General features: G+C 36.1%; 1 protein-coding gene across 1 annotated transcript in view; it reads left to right on the forward strand.

Moving 5' to 3' along the window:
- Positions 1-23: 23 nt before the first annotated feature.
- LOC118748822 (signaling mucin MSB2-like) overlaps positions 24-16,843 on the forward strand; it is a 266,141-nt gene continuing 249,321 nt past the window's right edge. Inside the window, exon 1 of the mRNA XM_036483526.1 lies at positions 24-329. The gene's annotated coding sequence lies outside the window, so the exon portion shown is untranslated. The remainder of the gene's footprint in view (positions 330-16,843) is intronic.

Raw genomic sequence — 16,843 nt, forward strand, 5'->3', positions numbered from 1 at the left:
TATAAAATGTGTGGCATGAAAGTGAAAAACAAGTGAAGCAAAAAGTAAAAGAAAGTAGAAAAAAACTAAAAGAAAAATTACCAAAAAAAAATACGGTAGGCGTGAGCAAAAGTGCAGAAAATATGGACGAACAAGTGAACGGAAGCGGATGACACCAATTGCTGTGAAGTGACAATGAAAATAGTAGTTGTTGGTGTTAAAAAAAGAGCATAGCAAGAAGAAAAAAGTACTAAAAAAAACAACAAAACACCAACAACAACAATGCTGCCAACTCTCAACAAGCCTGACCTGACGGTTGGCCGCCCTGTCTGAAATGGATGATTTATAAGGTACATTAACTTGCATATTTTTAGGCGTTAAGGCAAAAGTCACAGACTGACAGCAGTACACTGTAACCCAATAGTCATGCCCATTACCGTTATACACGTAACCAAATGACCGCTAACACGCACCTTAGGCGTTAGTCCCGAGCAGTCGAAATGTGAATGTACAAATATGCAGCTTACTTGCTGTACATACATTCATATAAAGAAAAAACTAATCTGCGCACCGTATAGCCATAAGCATGCTCAATAGGGTGGTCCAAAAATACATGCGGGGAGAAATAGTTTTAAATGTTAAGCTCTCACCCCCGAGGATTTTTCTAAACGAAAAAAGAATACCCATATTTAAAAAAAAAATATATATATATATAGAACTGCCTCAAAGCCCATGAAGTTGCTCGTCCGTTTTATATGGGGAAAAAATACTTTTTGGCAAAAATGGTATAGAATTCTTTAAAATCAATATTTTTAAATGGAAAAATTCAGTTTCCTTTTTGCAGACTTGGCATAACAGTACCCAATTGTTTATTTAACCATTTTTTATTATTAATTATTTTTTATAGTTCCCCGAAATACCCAAAAAATGTAATGTAGGCACCCATAAAATCTCGTAAGTATTAAAAAATAGAAATAAACACTTTGGTACTCTTATTGAATATCGCCTAAAGATAAGCGGAGATTTCCAATCGAGAAATATTAATTTTCAAGCATTATGTACCATTTCTACGAAAAGGTGTTTCTCTCCATATCAAACACATGAAAAACTTCGTGAGCTTTGAGGAAGTTCTAAATATTTACTTATTTATTTATTTATTTTTTTGGTCTACAGAGAAATTTTTCTTACAGACAAATGAGAATAGAACATTTAGATATTTAAGTAAGTATTTTTTTTACAAAAAATTCGGGTATTCTTATACATTTAGAAAAATCCTAGGGGGTTAGAGCTTAACATTTTAAACTTTGTTTTGGACCACCCTAATGTACAAGTATATTTGTTTGAATTGTGTAGTATGTGTACGAGTGCGTGTGGCACTGGCCACTAGCATTGCGCCAAAATTCATTTGATTTGCCTGTCTGTAGCTAAACCAGTATACCAATGACAGCCACTAACTAACGTACCAATGACACGCGCACACCATAAACACAAGGTCACGAACATCTGTTAGCCTTAATGTTTTGCATTATTTACAAATGACGGCACAACATGACAGCTGACAGGCTTTGACTTTGAATGTACCTACGAACTGTGACTGTTGTGGCCGCGTGTAAAAAGTGAATGGCAAAAAAAAAATCAGAAAAAAAACAATGCTACTACTTAACACCCATTGTTCGGACGCGTTCCTTGCTCATAGCCAACATAAGCCAAACAAATGACTTAACTTACATTCGTGGTGTTTAACATTTGGCTGCGCAAATGCATTGGAGCGCGGGAAAACATAATAAAATGCGTGAGCGAGCGATGTGGGGTGTTAATAAATATATGAGCAGGCTGGATTAAATTAGCACGTACAGCGTTCGTTTTAGGCTTTCAATGATATTTCTTTATCGCACTGCGGATCATGCAAAGGAGGATTGGCCATTTGGTAAAGAGTGTTGGGCATTGAATTGTGCAATAGCAAGCAAGTTGGAAGTTTAACTCATTAATACTCATGTGAGAATACAATGGCATAGCTGTATAACAGTATGAAAGTATTTCAGTATGACAGTACAAGAGTATAATAGTATAACAGCATAACAGCAGAAGAGTGTAAAAAAGCATGGCATTATAAAAATATAACAGTTAAGGCGGATTCATCGTTCGTGTCTGGACTCTTTTTTTTTGTGGGCCATTTCCACTATATCTCACTGAGAGCGCGACAAAATTTTGCTGAACACTCTTTGTTCGAATCAAATTGATTTTGATTTCCTGTCCGAACGACTTGATGATTCGGATTGCCGCGTTCTCCTTTATGTGCGTTGGTAGGGAATTGTATGTATTATTTGCAATCAAAATCATATGTAGGCAATAATCAATAATCATCAGCTGTTTGCTTTAAAACAAAATAAAATTTGCCGAACTGAATTCTGAACCGTACTTCAGCACCCTCTCCGGCAAAAATGTTTTGAGAGCAAATTAAAAGTTGTCTGAACACGAACGCTGAATCCGCCTTTAAATCCCAGTGGAGCTGCTATGTACAATGTATGTATGTATGTTTTAATAATTTCTTACAAAAAGTTTAGTCAGATCCCCGAGTTTTTTGTTTCTTTATAAAAATTAAGTAAAAGATTTTATTTGATTTGTTTGATTCGTTGCGATTTCGTAGGTATCTATGGATTTTAGATTCTTCCACTTTACATTACCTTATTACCATTTGTATTCATTTCTTATATAATAGATAATTAAGTGACAGTTCACTTCGTCCCGTTACTTCCAATATAAGCGGGTCTTTATTCTTCTCTCATTTTAGTGTGAAAACGCCCAACTTGGAGCCGTTTCATTACGAGTACTGTAATTTTTTATACATACGAAAAAACTGCAAATTTGTAGGCACAGAATAAATTTTGTCCGCTAAAAAATATTCATATTACAAAACCGGGCAAAAATGAGTTCTAGCCACCCAACAGCCTAAAGCAAATTAATCCGACCAGATTTGGCCGGAAGCGCCCAAGTTTGGCAACGCTGATGGAGCAGTTGAATATTATAACAGTAAAACATTTGTTTCAACAGTATAGCAGTATAACAGTACGACAGCCTAACTGCATTATCGCATTGCAGTATAACAGTATAATTGTGTAACAGTATAATAGAAACAATATAATAACTTTATATTAGTACAGTATAACAGTGTACAGTATATGTACAGCGTAGCAGTATAAAAGTATAATAGTTTAGCATTATGACAGTATATGAGTAAAGCAGCATAAGGCATAGATCACATGATTTGTACATTTTGCAGTCACAGATTTTGTCTAGAAATTTTTATCAGCAATGAGTTCAGCTCAATAACAACTTTCCAAACAAAACCTCTCTGTAACTGTGAAAATGTACAAATCGTGTGATCCCTGCTTAACAGTTTTATAGTATACCAGTTTAACTTTGCATTGAAATGCAAGCTTGAGAGCAATAGTGTTTAGTAATATTTTCGTCACACAGTGTGGAAAATGAACTTTTGTGTGCAAAAGTCTAATATCTCGAAAACTTAAGTAGCTAGGAAAACTAGTATTACCTTGAACTTTAAAATTAGTAACTACAGGTACATATATCACACTCGAATATAGGGTTTTAAAATTTTTGCCCTTTTTTGACCTGAAAACAGTATCCAATGGACTGAAGAAAAATTAACATTATATTTTTTTTTGCTGTTCTTATGTCAAGGAACCCCTTCCTATGGTCGCAAGAATCGAATACCACATTTTTTTAGTTCTTTATATGCTGTTTTTAGTCCGAAACAGGAAAAATAAAAAGGAGTTAAGAAATAGGTAGAAAAACTCTTCTCCTCCTCATGAAAATGGGACTTTTTAGCTAACGACGGCACTCTGGGTAATGGAATCTCATCATAACTGACATAAATTCATAACTAATTCGCTCGGACCTCAAATCACCCACATCCACAGCAGGAATTTCTGTTTTCATTAAATACTTTTTTGCATTAAATATTTTCTCCACTTCGGTAATTCTGCAGCTGACCATTTACTACGTCAAATAAGTTTAAAATCGCTATCAGATTTCTCAATTCAAAAATATATCGGTACCTATATCAGCTTTCATGCACATTTATCAAAAAAAAATGGAAACTTGCATTCAGTACCTAAATTACACTTATGTCCTTCATTATAAGATAAATAATCTGAACTAATTAATGAACTCCGACATACTTCTTCAGATTGAAGGTAACGTGAGTTTTGCTCACTTGCAGGTCTTCACTGGTTCCTGGTTACCAAATTAACTCAGTCTCTGACGATGACTTCAATGGCCGAAGGTGGGAAAGTACGATAACTGGTTGCAGAAAAAGGAATATCAGGTCCGTACCCTCTCAAGCGAAATGGTAAGGTGTCTCATTAACCTAAAAAATGAGAGCACTTTATGCTTCCATCCAGGTCCTGACCCTGTTTCCGTTTTGGAGCCATAAGTAAAGATTCGGTAAAGTATAAGCCTAGGCTCAGTGTTAATATTAGACCAGCACTCTGCTTCCGCTAGGTCAACATAGTAGTGATCTTTAACATAGGCAATGGTGCTGTGCTATCGTGTAGCATTGAAAATGCATCCACGTTTCAAGCTCTACCTTCAACAAATTCCGTTCCACAATACACTGCCTTACAAAAGCACTTATTTTATAAGCCAACGAGTGGCTTTAACAACAACTTGAATATTTAAAACATTGAGTGAACATATTACCAAAGACCTACGTGCTTCGCGAGGATGCTGTTAAGGCTTCAAGGTTTACTAAGTATCTGCGGACCGATGTTTTTTTATACTCCTTTTACTGCCTTTGAAAAGATCCTCCAGAAAGAAATGAAGTAGATGAAATGAGGGAATGAAGGGCTCCTAGGCCAATGTCTGGCTTAGATTTTTTTTCACATCCCTACTGACATATTTTAATTTACGCATATTTTTTATGCCACCTATGTATATTTAATCCCTTCATTTCGTCTTCTTTTTTACGCATTTTTTCCTGCACTTCATGGTCTCACGCCAAGGCGCGTCTGTAGTTTCACAATCAGTCGCCTTTTTACTGAAACTTCCCTTTGACATGCCACACCATTGAACCAGCGAACTTTGTCTACTCTGGTTTTCGCCGTAGCGTGTGTGTGTGTGTGTAAATTTTAATTTCACTTAAATCCTTAGAAACAACATGCACTTACTGTCTACTTACATATGCGCTTCGTCATCAACTTGAAATAAGGCAATAAAACGAAAGAAAAAGCTACAAATAAAGCCTAACAAAAAAGTTTTTTTTTTCCTTTAGCATTATCCTCTAAATGCATACATAATAAAGTATGATCATGGAACACTGCTTAGCACTGCAGAGTACGTGTGTATATGTATGTACAGCTAAGTTGAGCTGTAAAACAGTTTACTTAACTTCGCTTTGTTACTTTTTTCTTAAACTCTACGTGAATATAAAATAAATATATTTGCTTAGTCGTGCACTTAAAAGCCTACTAACTTACATACATAAATACCTTCGTACATTCGTACAATATATTAGCGAGGGGAGTTTATATGTATGTATATACATGAGTATCGTACCCTAACTCAAATACAGTCACAACTCAAAAAATCAAAAATGTTCAAGAGAAGAAGAAAACTGTTGATGCAGACGGCGCAAGCAAAACAAAAGCTATCTTAATAGCATTTTTCCAGCTAAAGAAGATGGTGATGAAGAAGTTTTGGCGGACGTTAGATATATGTGGTCTTTTAACTGTTTTATGGAAAAAAATAAATTTTAAAAAATTTTGAGTTGTGACTTTTTTTGATTTAGGGTGCGATGTGTATGTGCATACGTTAGGGTGGTCAAAAAAAAATTCGGAATTTTAATGCTCTTACCCCTAGGATTGTTCTATATCGAAAAAACATACCCCTATTCCTTTATTTTGAAATCAAAAAATATTGAGAGGTCGCTCAAAGCGCTCACATTTTCCATGTATTTTATATGGGAAAAAAATCACTTTTCGTTGAAATGATATAGAATTCTTAAAAATCAATATTTTTCGATCGGAAAACTCTAGTTTTCTTCAGGAGACTCCCAATAATAATGGTTTATTTAACCATTTTTTAATACTAAAGATTTTTTTTTTGGTTCGCCGATTGCATTTTCTGGGGTTTATGGCGGACACATATATGTAATATACAGTGGCTGTCAAAAATGGATGAATGGTGTTTCGTTTTTAGTATTTACAATGTTTTGCAAGTAAAATTTTTTTTTTAGATTTAGCTCTTTTTTTTTTTAAATGTGGTTCATGCTTTAACAAAAACTGTATAAATCAATCACAAATTTTTATCTAAATTATGAAACAAACCGTAAAAGCCGTCGGCAAAAAAAAATCATGCGATTTTCAGCCGCTCAAAACTTGCACTTGTTTTACTAGAATTTTATAAGCTTGTTAACGGCATACCAAAAAATTTCTAGATATTCTGGTTAAAAAACTCGAAATTTAGATAAAAATTTTTGGAATTTTTCTAAGTTCTGTATAAAATTTGAAAGTGTGATTTGTATATTTGTTGTTAAAGCGTGAACCATATTTTTATAAAAAAATTCAAAAAAAATTTAGCTTGTAAAATATTCTAAATATTAAAAACGAAACTCCATTCCTCAATTTTTGACCGCCACTGTAGTTACTATGAAAAAATGGTCATGGTTTCTAGATATTCTGGTTAATTTAGATAAAATTTTTCGGAATTTTTCTAAGTTCTGTTTAAAGTTTGAAAGTGTGACTTGTATAGTTTTTGTTAAAGCGTGAACCATATTTTTATAAAAAAAATTTTAGCTTGAAAAATATTGTAAATATTAAAAACGAAACACCATTCATCAATTTTTGACCGCCACTGTAGCTACTATGAAAAAATGGTCATGGTTTCTAGATATTCTGGTTAATTTATATACAATTTTTTGGAATTTTTCTAAGTTCTGTATAAAGTTTGAAAGTGTGATTTGTATAGTTTTTGTTAAAGCGTGAACCATATTTTTACAAAAAAAAATTCAAAAAAATTTTAGCTTGAAAAATATTGTAAATATTAAAAACGAAACAGCATTCATCAATTTTTGACTGCCACTGTAGTTACTATGAAAAAATGGTTAAATAAAAAATTGGATATTATTATAAAGGAAAACAGAGAAACAGAGTTTTCCGATCAAAAAATATTGGTTTTCAAGAATTCTTTATCATTTCAATGAAATGTTGTTTTTCCCATATAAAATACATGGACAACTTTGAGCGATCTCTAAATATTTTTTGATTCAAAAAAAAAGGGGTATATTTTTTCGGACCAGCATAAAATTCCAACTTTACTTTTTAACATGCATTTTTGCACCACCCTAAGTAAATATATGCGGCTCGCGGCTCGAGCACCAGTCGACCTGCCTGCCTGCCACACAAATCCATATGCCGAGTTGTTGATTTATGTGCGCATTTGTGGCCATGCTTTCGCTTGTCTACATGACAGGCTATGCAGCTGCAAAATCCTCACTCCTCATTCTAAATTTACCACTAACTATCTATATTCAATTCTTTCTCTTCAAGCATTTTTCAAAGCGCCGAATGCCCACTACAATCTTCAACCATCCCGCCCCACCTGGCCTCATTCGCTCTGATATACCACGCTACCATACTCCTGCTTCTTTGCTTGTATTCCGCCCTCTCGCTCCCCTCTGCTTAGCCTGTACCTTTCTCTTTACATCTCTACATCCTTGACTTGCTCGATTTAAATTTGAATTTACGAGCCCCACTTGTCCGCTTGATGGAATTTTGAATGTCTGCCACCAGCAGCAGAGTCGAACGTTGAGTTCGAAGGTTGAAGGCTGTAAGGCCGAAAGCCGGTAAGGTAAACTGTTTACAATGTGTAATAAAGCTGCACTCCGAATGAGTAGTTGAGTAAGCTGGGGTGCGAGCTGGGAAAGTATACCTATTTATGTGTATCATTAAAAATAAATACGAGTATGTTCGTCTGTATGGGGCATTGCTACGGAAATTAAAAGCGGATTTATGCTTGAGTAGCTTTTTATGAAGCTCTCAGAAGCTGGAAGTTTTCTAAGAATATTGCATCACATATTGCGAGTATACTGGGCACCCCAAAGGTTAATCTAAGCATACCTGTATGCAATTCAGTTCCGATTTGAAAGAGAAGAAGTCAATAAATTAGTCATACATAAGCGCCCTGAAGTAGGTTATTACAGTTGGATTATTTGTTTGGTTGTTTCAATTTATATTTCATTTGAGAGGCTTCTCGTATATTTTTTGCAAATCCCTTTGTTAATAGCAAGCGCTTGTTCTTCAGGGTAAAGGATTAGGTGTACTTTGTCCGATGTGTCTAAATTACAGTAAATTGCTCTTTTGAACTTAATAACTCTAATGAGCTCACATTTTGCGCCAAGTAATCGCGTACTACCTTGCAGTCTGAATGAAATAAATGCAGCCTCCTAGTCACTTGACGTCCGACCCTATCCACAGCAGTATGTAGTATGAATTTGTAGCTAAAGTAGCTCAACTCACTTCTTCGTACCCGGCGAGGCGCCATCAAAGCATGTGACTCTCAGCCTATCTGGACGCTTCGTTAAATTGGACAGGGTCTTCACGGTTGACCAACAAGTTAGTTGTTGTAAATTTTCAATTACTCTATCACGTTTCTTCGCTTATGTCGGCTCAGCAGTGGACGAATATGCAATTGGAGATCCCTGATAGGCGGATCCTAGGGAGCAATCTGGCGTGGATGGTCAGGCTCATTTGCCTCTGCAGCAGTTTCCGGTGCGTTATGAGTGCGGGTTCCTGCGAGTCAGCTTACCAGATGATCAGGTATGGCACTGAGATGTCAATAAACGAGACATAAAACTCTATACAAAGACCGTTTAATGATACGATTACAGAGATACTATTTTCTACTTCTTCTTGATGTTACTGTGCTTTGGCACATGACGACAAATAAGAATGGCAAGGAAATCCAAGTTCTTTTCCAGTTGGTATTTCTATAGCAAAGGAGGCCTTCCTATTTCTCGGTTGCTCCAGGCTTTGTTTTTCTTGTTATTGGTGTTTTTTTTTTATAGCTTGGCCTCCAAGCTCAACGAACTACCAATTGCTAGTGGTTTGCTTTCTCCCATTAGCTTTCTTAAGAACGGGTGCTCGTTAGTCTAAACACTGCAAGTCGTTAGCTGCTCGAACCGAACGCAAAGTTACCGTTTTTGGCCGCTCCCTGGTGAATGACGATCAAAAACGTTCTTCACATGAGTGGACTTCTGCATGTAGTAACATCAAATGACTTTCGGATCAAAAGAGATGATAGGAAAAAGGCTGAAGACTTTCGGAAATCCAATAGATTTGCAGTAAGGGTCTTACCAGCCTCATCTCATGGCACTGTGCTATTGCATAGATGCAACCAACGAATTGCTCTGGCGACTCAAATACCTAGAATCACTCTTCTTTACCTGCCTGTCAGAGATATTGGAGGTTGAACTCTTGGATGTGACCCCAAAGATGAACAACGATTGGTAGCGCTCTCCAATATAGATATAGCCGTTGGACGAGGAAAAGCCGAATTGTCCAGCACGTAGAACTCGCTGTCGTGGTAACGTGATTATGTTTAATGTCAAAATATTTGTCTTTACCAAAAACTCTGTCAATTCAGCCCTTTCCACCTCCTTCAGGATGAGCAGGTCGCCATTTTCTCGAAAACCTACCTGTCATCCTTAAAAACCGAATCAGATGAAAATCCGTTAAATTTTTCTGTTTTAAGCAAAAATTACGAGGTAGAAAAACGATCGATTTAAAGCAGGATCCCCTCTCAAAGAATGCAGCACCGTGTTGAATATAGTACCCGCATCTACCTCTAGGTAGATCTCTAATTTGAGTTCCTGAATATCGAAACGGGGCGCCGGTAAGCTATAGGAAGGTCCTTGATGCATGCAAGTTAGTAGTGAATCCTGGTCTCATGGAAGTCAAAAAACAAATGTATTATCCTCAACAGTGGGACATAATGAGGTATTCGACATCAGTTTGCCATATAAACAAAAGTAACTCACTTGGTCCGAGAAAGTTTAATCTTTCATCGTGTCGCAAATCTGACATGGCAACACTCTTCGCTATCCTAATTGGGCACAGGACTATTGACTCTTAGCACAGAAAGCTAGATATGGCTCGTAGCCAAAAAGGTATCTTTTTTATAACCGAATGCGAACAGGAAATTGTTTAGAACCTTCTGCGTGCACGTCCAGCTTCAATAAGGAATAGAAGCCCAAAAACAATGAAGAATCTTATGTCGGTTTGTTTTGGCATGGGTTTATGAAGGTGTTTGCAGGTAGTCGGACCGATCCTCTAGTAGTATGTCGCAGAGATCCTGAAAACGTGTGCTTGGGTAGAACCTTCGGCAGCGTTCCAAAACGAACATATCTGTAATTTGAAAATGGCTGCCACCTGTTTGAATAGTCGAATTAGATAAAATTATTCACAAGTTGTATGAAATATTAAAATGTGTGTGTGGGTGTCAAACGGTACGTCTCGGCGGGGAGAAAAATTACAGCACATTACAGGAAAAGGTGCCAAAGGTGTGCTTTTGTTTTGAGGAGGGTTGCCATCTGTTTGAAATTTAATTAAGTTATGCGCATTTTATATAAAATATTAAAGTACGGATGTTAAAGGGTTCGTGGTGGTCAGGAGAAGGTTTATAGCTATGTTTACTATGTTTATTGTAAACGCTAAGCGGATGAGTGTTAACAAGGGGCGTGGCCTCTTCCATAGATGTGGTGCCACTGAACCATACTTTTGGTTTAAATTTAATACATTTCATGATATTTATATTCTAGTTAGGATTAATATCCAATCAATTCCATTTGCAATTATCAGCAAAACTTTTGCAAATACTAGATAATGAGGCTAGTGATCGTTTGTAAGATTTTTTTTTAGGTTAGGTTTGTATGGGAGCTATGCGTTTAAATAAACTGATTACGCCATTTTTTTTGGGCTGTCCGTTACAATATTACTATTAAGATATGGAGAAAGTATTTAAGTCAAATATTCATTGGTGCGATTTTTGTGGTATCTTCGAGGTTAGGTTTGTATGGGAGTTATGCTTTAAATAAACTGATCACGCCCATTTTTCGTTTTTTAATTACATTGGTGGCAAAATAAATTGGGACACGACATGACATTTTAACACATTTTTCCTATTTTTCTTTTGTTTATTAATATTTTTTTTTGTAGATGTATAGCTCATTGTCTAACAGAAACCAAATTCACATTTCAAACTTTGTGCAAAAATGATAAAAATTCTGCAAAATTGCATCTAAATTTTCATCTTTTTAATCAGATTTTTTTATTTAATTTTTTGAGTATGCAGTTTTATAGCCCGTTAAATTTTAGTTCAACAAAGTGCAAGTTTCAAGCTCCTAAAAAAGCGCTTTGATTTTTGATAATTCTTATTCTGAATGTATTACGCACTTTTTTTCATACAAAAGAAAATGCGTTAACGAAATTTTTAAAAATCAATGTTTTTTTAGCAACCTAAAACTTACACTTTATTCTACTAAAATTTAATGGGCTATAAAGCTACATACTCAAAAAGAAATCTAAAAAATCTAATTGAAATGCTGAAAATTTGGATGCAATTTTGCAGAATTTTTTTTAATTTTTGCTCAAAGTTTGAAATATGAACTTATAAGGTTTTTGTTAGATAATGAGCTTTAATTTTATAGATTTTGAAAATAATAAATTTTAAATAAAAGAAAGAAAAATAGGCAGATTTTGAAAAAATGTCCTACCCTATTTGCTCCACCAGTCCATGTCCATAAAAGTAACATATGAAGAATTGCAGCTCTACGCCAACTACTTCTATTTTTTTTTCCAAAAAATTTATGAGAATCTCTCAGTGTGCGACGTCGGGTACTCAGCTGGTAGTAGTTAGTCTTATATAACCTTTTTTTGAACTTTAACAAAGAAGTACATAATAAACAAGTTCTAATCCTTTACACAAATTAAGGTGCGAAAATAACATTTATTCATGATAATTATCTGCTCCTATTGCCTACAGAGGTAGATTTTACTAGTAATGACGCCTTAAATGTTTTATGGGCTGTAAATCTTTCGCTTGCCTAACACAGCAGCTGATAGCTCTCCAGGTAGCTTCTCCTTCTTGTTTTGTACGCCACTGCCATAGTCATTATCCTCCTATTAATTCCTTGTAGCCAAGACAAATTACGTGCGAAGGCAGTTAGCAATATTTAAATTACCAAAAATTCCTAATAACTGCCGTAGGCAGGAAACACAATATACTAATTTATGTGCACACAAAAGCAAATGCAAAGTACGTGAATACACATAAATAAATACACACATAAATATAAAAATACATAAATATGTAAAAGCAATATTCTAAGCAAAAAGGAAAGCAATATTGTCACAAAGGCACAACAGCGGCACACTCAAGGCATGCTTCGTTCTTCATCTTGACAACAGCAAAGCCCTTTTAAAATTTATGAACTCTTAAGCTGCTTGAAAATTTATGTGATTGCTAACAGATAGCAAGTGTGTGTGGTATATAAAAGCTGAGTAAAGCAATGCAAATGAAACGGCGTAAGTAAGTAAATAGACTTCAAAGACAAAAGATTGTCGCGAGAGCAGACAGCTGTAGGCTGTTGTAAAGTGACATATTCATTGAGTCATTAGAATCTCAAGTAGAAAACTTGTACATGTGCGTGGGAACGTAAGCAGGGCAACCAACGCATTCATATGTATGCATTCACCCACTCGTATCTATATAACAACTTCATAAATCTGCGTTGCTGCGCGCCTCACTTCACAGCATACAAAAATGAAAGATTCAAAAGAAAAAAAAAATACCAAGCCTACTTCCAGGCGCTTTGTCGCCCCTATGGGCGCCGCAAGCCAAAGTTGACATTGACATCAAGGCGCTCTTATTCACCTAGACACCTGTCATGAGACATGCCACGTTGAGATTTTTTCCCTTTCGCTTAATAAAGAAGCATGACAGCAACAACTACATAGATAAGTATATATATACTACAACATGCCACAATGGCGGCGACGATCCGCCATGCGGTTTGTGCAACAAGCAGCCAATGAGTGACACTGATATGTTTAGACTAAACTCGATTTTTATTTTCTTTTATTCTGTGATTATTTTCACTTTTGCTCTATGCCTGCTTGCAACGTAGTAGTGTTCCACGCGGCCAAGAGATTGCTTTAAATTTGCCTTACATTGCAAGCTTTGAAATGAGCACTCGCTCTTTTATGCACACACGTGGACGGGTTGACATATAGAGTGCAATGAATTTGCAAATATATATTTATACATTTACTTGTGTGAGCAATTGTGGGCGGTAGTTACAGATCACAGCGCCACTTGATACCAGAAAGAAATACCTGTTGGAATAGGGGAATATTTAAGGGCTGTTCAAGAGTTATTCAAATATTGTTTAACGTCTCACCCAGTCTTTTTTTTCAAAGCTACATTACGTCTCTTTTGTTTTCGTTGGATATTTCTCAGTTAGTCTTAAGTGTACGAGTACCTTATGTTAAAAAAGCTTACTACTAATGGGTTGGTCAAGAAGGGCACCCAAGAGCCGATCACACCAAGCAAAAGCGAATTAAAGCTCCTTAAACTGCAATTAAAATACTCTTGGCCCCAATTATGCTCAGCAAGACCTGGCTCAAAACCTGGGACCGAACATAACAGTTATTGCTGAAAACTGTCATGAAAAAATTCACTATGAAGGAAATGTTCTACAACTAAGTGATACATACCAATGGATTTCATTTTTCACCGAGACTCAAATTTGAAAATAAATTTTCATTTGCAATTTTTATGCAAAATTAAAAAAAAAAACAATTATTTTTGATTTTTATATTAAATGTCTTAGATAACAGTTATTGAAGACTTTCGTTTATAAAAGTCAATAAGACTCAAAGAACAACCTAAAATAATAGTCGGAATGTAGTAATTTATGAGGCCGATAAGAGTCTCAAAAAGAGTCTGAAATGATTCTTATAGGAGGCCAAAAATTGTTTTAAAAGAGTCCCAAATGAGCCGTATATGAGGCCAATAAGAGTCCAATATGACTCATATTGAGGCTCATTTGATGTATGAATTTAAGCTCATATTTGTCGACCTTCGGAGGAAGGGAAACACCCTCATATCGGACTCTTAAATGAGCTCATTATGAGCGTAATGGCTCTGAAATAGGACTCCTTAAAGACTCATATATGACTCCAAATGTTTGCTGGGTCCTATCCCGTTAACTTGCATACATACATATAACCTATATACTTGGAGCCGACCGAAGGCAACGGAACATTTTTTTATACCAACAAAGACAAGGATTTTAAGAAAACGTACCGGAAAAAGTCTCCAGATCTTGTTGCTTTCCCAAACATTTTTCTAGTAGAGGCTCTAGAGCGTAACTAATCCATAAACTTTTTCCAAAACGTTTGACAGATTTACGAAGAGAGGCATTATTTCATCAGTAATTGGTATTATCGCCACGCCAAATAACTAAGCATGTGTGTTTTCCACAGCTGATAGCAGATGCTTTCTTAAACGAAAACTATTAGATTAGTAAATGATATAAGCATCTGAACGAAGCTTAAAGAATAGCTAAGATGGCAGTGGCAGCGATGGACTTAGTATAGTAAGCAACCAAGTCAATGCTAGTCAGTGGGCGAAAGGTAATGGAGCAGGGGTTAGAGAATGTGTAGTAGTCTCGAAATCGTTAGTTGGCAAAGTGACTTATAGTGAATAGTGCAAAGCTGGTGCTGCTTATGTTGAACCGCCCGAAAATAGGTACTGACCACAGAGCCTGGAGCGTAATTCCACCTCTGGAAATTATTGATAATAACTTTGCCTGGGTTAGGCTCTGCAAAAAGTTTCTGAATCAAACAAGGTTGTTTAGGTCTCGGATTAGTTATTACGGATTTGGCGTTTTTCGGAAATTGAAGTCTAGAAAAAAGAAGTCTGATGAGGAGATGTGGTGATCTCCGAAATAGTGCTATAACTTCTACCGCTTAGACTTTGTTGCTTTTTCAATTTTTCCTAATAAACAATCGTGGTACAAAGCTCAATAAAAATATTAAAAATGAAGTATCTCCACATTTTTAAGACCAAAATATTCAATAGGCATAAGTTTCATAATGCGATCTTATAAGAAACGTCTTTAAAGTGGGGGTATTTGAAAGCAAGTTCCATTTCCAATGACCTTTACTGCGTGCCTACTAAATTTTCCGGTTATTCGAACCAAATTTCTTGAAATGCAGCCTGAGTAAATGTAGGTTTTAAGTTGGAAGTTGGGCTTAAAGTCGACAGCATCCTACACAATTCAGACAGAGATTCGATTCACTAAGTTGAGTCTATGAACGCTGGACTCACAGTCTATTTACGTCTGTATCTGTAATTTTGTATATTTTTCGCCGGTTGCAAATGACTGTATGACTTTTTTTTTCGCTTCCCACTTTTCCACACTACAGTTTAACAAATAGTCTGATTCATTCTTGATCTCGTAGTTGTATTTATTAGCACAACGGTGGATACGAATACACATATGTATGTATAAATATGCATTTTTAAGTGGCTTGCCGTTCTTTTGATCCTACAACCATTGAGGTAAACACTTATGCCCGAGAGTCAGCCACTCAATGCGCTTTCCCTTTCTCCTCCTCCCCCACTCTTTCTCTCCATTCCTCTGCCTATAAACATGCACGTTAATGCTTGCGCTAACCAAGTTCAGTAGAAAGCTCACACATGCATGGATATGTATGTTCATTACCACCACCACCACCACCACCACCATCCGCACTAACGTCACACAATGGGACTACAGCGGCCAAAAGTAGTACAAACAGATTAGTGAATTTTGAAATTCTTTATTATCCTCCAAGTTGCGAAATTTTGGCTTAAACGAGCAGGGCACACCGAATTTCATCAAAAAAGATTTTTTTTTTTTAATTTGCGCCAGTTTTTTTAGAATTACTGGGCGATAATGTAAACCGATTTTGACGATCTTTTAGATTTATGTTTTTCTTATTAAAGCAAGTACATGCTCTGAATTTCATCAAAATCGGATGACATTTACTATTTCCGCCCACAAGAGCTGTGGGCGTGGTAGCGCGTTGAGTTGTACCATTTTCTACATTTCTTCATTCCTAAGTGCCGAATAATGCATATACGAAATTTTAGCGAATTTCTAGTACGGTTACTACTTTTCGCCGCAGCTTATTTGGGCACGTCCCACTGTGCGTCACCATCTCACCTACGCGCATTCATATTCACATCAGGCGCGTAACATCAATCAGTGCGCGCCTGGTTGAGTGGCTTAAGAAGCAACCATAGTGGTTGACGCCACAAAGCCTTAGAATTGAAAAGGAAATGAAAAGTAAAAGTAAAAATGAAAATGAAAAAAATATAGAGGTAAATGTGTTTGTGAATCCACTTGTGTGCCAAAGTGCTTGTGAAAGGCGACAGTCGAAAGGCGAGGCAGTCGACGGTATGGGGTTGTTGGAAAAAATTTACAAGAAAGAAAAATCGTTGCCGCACGTTTTTCGAGCGCTTACTCAACTGCTTAATGTAAGCTTTTTTCTGCTAAATCAGCAGGTGGCGGCTGTAGCCCACAGCTTGCTTTCAAATTTCTTTTCTTTCTGTTTTTTTGTAGCGTCAATCTTTGCATTAAGGTGTTAAATTGTGTCATTAATTTACTTGTGTGCATATTTTTAGGCGCATAAAGCTTTAGTGCCAAAAGGTTAAATGGTGTGTAGATGTCGCAGTGAGAGATGAGAGTTGGAAATTAAAGCGACCCAATGCAACATTAATTGCTTGGATGGAAAATGGT

The sequence above is a fragment of the Rhagoletis pomonella genome, unplaced genomic scaffold (genome assembly GCF_013731165.1).
Source record: "Rhagoletis pomonella isolate Grant_MI unplaced genomic scaffold, Rhpom_1.0 Rhpom_scaffold_00013, whole genome shotgun sequence".
Taxonomy (NCBI): domain Eukaryota; kingdom Metazoa; phylum Arthropoda; class Insecta; order Diptera; family Tephritidae; genus Rhagoletis; species Rhagoletis pomonella.